This window comes from Enhydra lutris, unplaced genomic scaffold (assembly GCF_002288905.1).
Source record: "Enhydra lutris kenyoni isolate GAN:26980312 unplaced genomic scaffold, ASM228890v2 scaffoldscaffold33, whole genome shotgun sequence".
In the NCBI taxonomy this organism is placed as follows: domain Eukaryota; kingdom Metazoa; phylum Chordata; class Mammalia; order Carnivora; family Mustelidae; genus Enhydra; species Enhydra lutris.
This window is the reverse complement of record NW_019154117.1, coordinates 21,021,107-21,027,574: the sequence shown is the minus strand read 5'-3', so window position 1 is coordinate 21,027,574 and position 6,468 is coordinate 21,021,107. Positions and strand designations below refer to the sequence as shown.

Here is a 6,468-nt window from a genome sequence, read left to right as displayed (position 1 = left end):
CGAGAAGAAACCCTTGCATTAGGAAGACTTCTGAGAAGATTCCAATCATCCCCACTTCTGATGTTCACACCCTTGTGTAATTACACCTCCCCTTAAGCATAGGCTGGATTTAGTGATTTGCCTCTGAGTGATAGAATAAAGGAAAGGTAATAGGATGTCATTTCCATTACTGGTTTCCAAAAGATTGTAACTTCTATCTTGTTTGCAAACTCTCTCCTTGCTTTGATGAAGTAAGCTGCCATGCTGGAGAAGCCGAAATGATAAGGAACCAGCCAACTCCAGCCAAGAGCCAGCAAGGTACTGAGGATCTCATTCCAACAGAATTTGAGGAACTACATCCTGCCAGCAACAATGTGAATGAGTACAGGAGTTAGTTCTTCCCCAGTCAAGCCTCCAGATGAGAATGTAGTAGCCTCAGCTGACACCTTAAATGCAACCTTGAAGCAGAGAATCCAGGTAGGCCTCACCCAAATTTCTGGTCCACAAAAGCCATGAGATAATATATATTTTTTCACGCACTAAATTTTGGAATATCTATTAAACAGCAATAGATAATTAAAGTACCCCTCAATTACTGAAACCTTGGGGTAAAATGTTGCATGTCTGGCAAGGCAGGCACCATATAGGAGGACAATGTCCCTGGCAACATCCCTGATGTTGAGCACGGTCTTCATGCTCAAAGACTATCCCATATATTCATATGTTGAAATGGTATCATTGGGCCCGAGTAGCCTCCAGGAGGTGAGGCCTAGCTGACATAGTATCCTACCCGATAAATAGTTTGGGAGCAGGTGAAAGAGAGTTTAAATCAAGTTCTAGACTTCAAGTGTTTTTTTCACTATTTGTAAAGGCCTGAAGGTTTTCAGAGTAAGTACATTACAGTTTTTATGAAAAAAAAAAAAAGTAAATATTTTATTTAAAGATTTTTATTTATTTATTTGACAGAGATCACAAGTAGGCAGAAAGGCAGGCAGAGAGAAAGAGGAGGAAGCAGGCTCCCTGCTGAGCAGAGAGGCCGATGTGGGGCTCGATCCCAGGACCCTGAGATCATAACCTGAGCCGAAGGCAGAGGCTTAACCCACTGAGCCACCCAGGCACCCCCAAAAATGTAAATGTTTTAAATACAGGACATCAGAGCAGAACCAAATAAAGGACCCCAGGATAAAACTGAGAAGGCCACTGTCAGGCTTTGTCAAGGGACTGGTGCACTTGTAGAAGCCAAAAGCGTTAACTACGAAGAGTTGAACGCACTGCTTCCTTTCCCTGAGCACAAGCCCCAGCCCCAGTCCCAGTGCAGCACACAGAAGAAACTCTTTATTAGAAGAAACATTTATTGAGGAGGATTAATATTCTTGGTTGTGCTGAAGGTTGTTCTCATCAAAGGATATATTGTCATGAAAATCGTGAAGCTTTCTCAATAAGGACTGAATGATTTCCTTAGAGAAATTTTTCTCCCTGGAAGTGCTGGAGAAGCATTTTCTGCTTGAGTAGAAGAGTCAAATCGCTAAACACAGTACTTTTGTTAGGGTCACCCCTGGTGGCCCAAAGGACCTGGCATACTTGATGCACACAGGTGAGGCTTGGATGAGGCACAGACTCCCCAGAGGGCAGAGAAGAAGGGGGTTGACCCTGGCTTAATAGTTGATCCTTGAAGGCTTCAGCTTTCTGGGGATGTCTGACCCCGTCGCTGTTGTGTCCGACACTTGTAAGACGGTTCTGGTCAGCACAGGCAGCTTCTTGGCTGCAGGACATGAAACTTGCCGGTTTCTTTTGTTGTGGGTCAGAGTGGAGGGAGGTCTCTTGTCAGACCTGTAGTTCCTCCTGCTGCTGACTTAACTCTGAGGCCTCAGATCCGTACATATGTGTCAGCTTCTCTTCTAGGACATTCCCAAAGGAAGTGAGCTTGTGAGCTTCAGGAGGCTGATCACTCCCAAAAGCAGCTACACTTTCAACTGGGTCTTGGTGCTGCAGTAAGGTGGACATGAACTTGGCTTTTTGAGGGGGACATTCTTGATGCCATGTGATATTTTTCTTGGAATTTATCCACAACAGTTTCCTCTTGAAAATTGCCTCATTTTTTCTGAAGTAACTTTCAAGAGGAAACTGTTCTGTGACAGAGTTGAGGAAGCACTCTCTAATGTTCTGTCCTCAAGATGGAGTCTCTCCTCTCTGCCTGCAGAGGTCCCTACTCCTCACTTCTGCATTTTCTTGCTTTGGGATCCTGAGGTCTCACTTTCTTTGCACTTTTACTTTGTGAGAAATTCGTAGGCTGGCCCTTACAGAAGGCCAGCTTCGAGTCCAAGGACTCCTCCTGCTGTTCCGTGCTAATTGTGCTGTCCTTCAGTTGGACGTGCAGCACCTGGGATGCTTCCATGTCCCCGCTGCACACACTCTGGGACTGAGTCAGGGAAGCCTTGGAAGTCAAGCTATCTGAAGTAAGAGGCATGTCAGTGGGACATCCTTGAGCCTGGTTATACTCCTCACTCTCCAGTTTAAACTTTCACTCACTCAGGATCTGTCTTTTCAGGTCTGATAGTTAAGAATCTTGGGGAACCAGTATTTTTGGTGAGCGGTGTTCCATGGTCAGGGAAGTTTCTACCTTGCTCATGTTGACATTTATCATTTTGGAGCTTCCCAACTCACTGGTTGTCCAGGTGTCCCAAGATTGGGGTTGAAGGGTACAGAGCTCCTTGGTGTCAAATATATCCCTGGACAGGTTGGACATGGCAAAATGTTCTAAATTCTTCTCCACCATCACTTTGCCCTATTCCATTTCTACTTTTTTACTGGAACTCACATTCTCAGGCATGGACTCATGTCCAGCCCCAGCTTGCCTTGTGAGTACCTCTGGGCCACAGTGTGTTGTCTCGTACAGTCTCACTGGGTCGCACTTGAGCTCTGATGCTGTGTGTAAGGGGCTGAAAAGTCTGCCCCACTCAGCTATCTGGATACACTCTGCAGTCTTATGGTCAGTGTCAGAGTGTGATGCCTTCAGCCCCCCCTTTCCTTCACTGATCACAGATGACATAGCGGGGAGAGGATGATCCACAGTGGGGACTGACTTTATTGTTCTCGCCTTGTTTCCCAAATAAGGTTTAGAGCTTCCCTCAAGGGGTTTAAAAAAGTCAGCTTTGGAATCCACCCCAGAAATATATGCATGGCTGAGGAGGGAAAGTCAAATTGGGGGAGAGGCCATGTTTTGGCTTCTCTCAACATATAGAATTTTATGGATTCAAGACCCCACCTCTGACTCATGCGAAATTTAGTAATATGGGCCTCTAGTACCTGTCATGTACTGGGATCAAGAAAAGAATGCTCTAGAGTGGTGCCCTGGCAGTAAACCCTACCCACCATTGTCTTTTTAGAATCTGTGTTTTCCGTAGCAGTCTGGGAACTCCCAGAGGAAGGCAGTGTATTGTCATCAGCCAGCCATGAATAACACACACCTATAGGAATCCTACCCACAGTGATCTGCCAAAACTTTTTCCTCATATGTAAACTAAGAATGCTTTTCATTTGATTCTGGTCTGTGTTGTTCCTTGAGGCATTTAATAATTAATTCCCTGAGTGATTCCTTGAATGACACATACAGTTTCTTGTCTCCAAGGCAGCCCCAGACCCTTCACTAGGTAGCTTTCTGAGACGCTTTGTGGGCTGTCTTCTGGACTCTTCTCTAGGATATACCCAAGATTCCTCCTCGTATCCTACCTTAGCTGGAACTTTGTTTGGACCCTCTCATAGAATCTTCTAGGGAGATGCAACTCAGTCTTTGCTAGATCCTTGTTACTATGGCCCTGAAACTCAGAGAATTGTGAGTGAACTTTTCTGCTTTTTTGCTGAGAGAGTTCTGATGATTTACGCTGAGGCTCCATCACTGCTAGGGAATCTAGATTTCCACAGTCATGGAGGCACCAGCATGGGATTACCATCCATGGGCTATGTAACTCCAGTGTCTCCTGGGGTTCACAGATAATAGGAAAATGGCCAGGAAGTGTGGAGACTGGTATATAGGCATGGGATGGCCGGCAAACCAACGGAAGGTTGGAAGCTCGAGGACAAATATTTCTTTAGGATTCTGGAACACAGGGACTAATGCCCACAAACTTTCCTGTTGCTTCTGCAACAATTGCTATCCCAGGTGTTGATTTTCAGTCAAGATAGGAGAGTCTGATTCATTCCTAGATCTATGGAAAGATGCTCCACAGTCCCTAATCTGGGATGAAGAAGGAGGGAACCCTGAATCTGCTGTGGCAGGATTGAAAATGGGCATGGCTGTTCACCTGAGTGAAAGGTGGGGGCTGGGATGGGGACAGAGGTTGAGGATTGGGGGTGTACAATGGGGAGAGAAATGGAGAGGAAATGTTTGGGAATGAGGAAGTGGTGGAGATGCTTGCATTTTGATGTCAGAGGTATTATCAATTCCATTGAATAAGACAAAGTGAGACTCTAGTGGAGAAGTACTACTAGAAAACAGGAGAGTGGCTACTAAAGACTCACTGTGCAAAGAAGGAAGACCCCAGAAGAGCTGGCTATATTTCTGATGCAAGATTTCTGCCAAAGCCTTGACATAGAGGAGCTGTTGACAAGTAGAGAACTGCTCTGGTTTGCCTTCAATATTCCATCCAGTTTTGGGGGCTGTGATGACCTGTACATCAATCAGATGCAACAAATTCCCTAAAGATGTCCACTGGTACTCTGACCACATTTGTTTGGAAAATGGCCCCTCCTCTTTTACTTTCTTCTCTAATATCTGGAAAGCCATTCTCTTCTTCATTTTCCTCTCCAACTGGGCCTGAGAGTTAAGGCCAGGGAAAGAAATTCCACTGGCCTCCTTGTGCTTAGTAGCAGAGTCTCTCCAGAGATAGGTTTCTAGTTGATGGAGGTAAACCTGCTCTTGCTAAAAATCGGAGTGTGATAATGTGGGGAGGAAAGGAACATGTTCTTGGCATGGGCCTGTCAATAGGAGAATTCTGAAGCTGATGGGTTTGAACAGTCACTACCTCTGATTGTGGGGACATAAGTAGACAACCCACCAGGGCTACCTGGAGATGACTTCTCAGGAACAGGTTTCAATGAGATGGAAATCGATTTAGATTGAATCACAGTTAAAGAGCAGTGGTCAAACAGACGGTGTTGGTGGTGCATGATGACAAGGAAATGAATCAGTGGGATTCCATGTCTGAGACAGATTTGGTAAGAGGTTGATACCCTGTGAAATGGTGGGGTCAAGAGCAGAGATGGTATTCAGAGGTAAAGTGGCCTCTGGTTGTCTGAGCATCATATGGTAGGAAAGAAGTTAAAGGAAAGGGTACAAGTATGGAGTGGTTCCCTGAGAATAAAGAATCCTAGGCTTTTGGCTCTAGTGACAGGGAGTGCCCAGGGGAGAGAGTAAGAAAAAGTCAGCTAAAGGGTTCATTGGGTTAGGTGAGAAGATGGAGGGGGTTTGGGGGAAAGGCTCAGACAAAGAGGCTGGTATTAGGTCTCCTGGAGCAACTGTAGAGAAGTCAGGAGATGAAGTGAATGATGAGTGAGTCACAGGAGCTGTAAAACCAAGGGGATCAGAGAAGGAGTAGCATCTTCCAGGGCCTCTGGGAACAGCAGCCAATTCACCTCAGCAGTTGTGCTGTTACATATCCCACAGAAGGGGTCTGGACATAACAGTTGATGAAAGTGGATGGTATCATGACACCAGCCTAGGGGGCTGTGGGAGACAGGAGGTACAAAACTGAACAAACATATGTGACCCTTGCTGGTCTGGCAAAGGTTGCCCCCCACCCACCAACATCCCGAAGACTTTCAAATTCTAACTCTTGAGAATTTTCCATCCCACCTCAATTTCAGGCTTCCTTGAGGCCCTAGAAATACATAGATTCTGCTTAAAAGAGGGGTACAGGAAAGAAGGTAATGTTTACTCATCTTTACAGAAGAGAAAGCCCCTTTCTTGCCTCCCTTCCTTCTGACAAGTTCTCCACCCTGGGAAACCAGGAGAATGATGAAGATAGAAGCAAGAGATCTTATAAGAGGCTGAATAGAGTGTCCTTTAAATATATCCTTGGTAGATTGGACTTGGAGAGCTCCAAGAATTAGGATACAAGGTAACATGATCAATGATAATAATAAGACTTGCATTATTTGATCATTCACAAGGGGCTTTTGTATGTATTATCTATCCCATGTGATACTGAAAACCACCTTATGTGGAACATAGGTCAATGGTTACCTCAGGGAGGAAGTTGAGTAACATGATGTCACAGATCTTTCAGAAAGTCTCAGAACTTCCAAAGTTCTGAATCTTAATGTCTCACATGGCCTCCTATTGCACAGCACCCATTGTCCAGATCCATCAGTGCTTCATGCTCAGTCATGGTCAGAGCCGGGAATCTGAGAAAGGTTTTGCACTCTGACTGTGTTTCCATGAGCCTCTCCTCTGAGGCCTCTGTTTTCTGAGAGGGAATGTATCTGGCAGCT

At 45.3% G+C, this 6,468-nt stretch overlaps 1 pseudogene; it reads right to left on the bottom strand.

Moving 5' to 3' along the window:
• Positions 1-1,437: 1,437 nt before the first annotated feature.
• Positions 1,438-5,281, bottom strand: LOC111153596 (annotated as a pseudogene).
• Between the last annotated feature and the right edge of the window lie 1,187 nt (positions 5,282-6,468).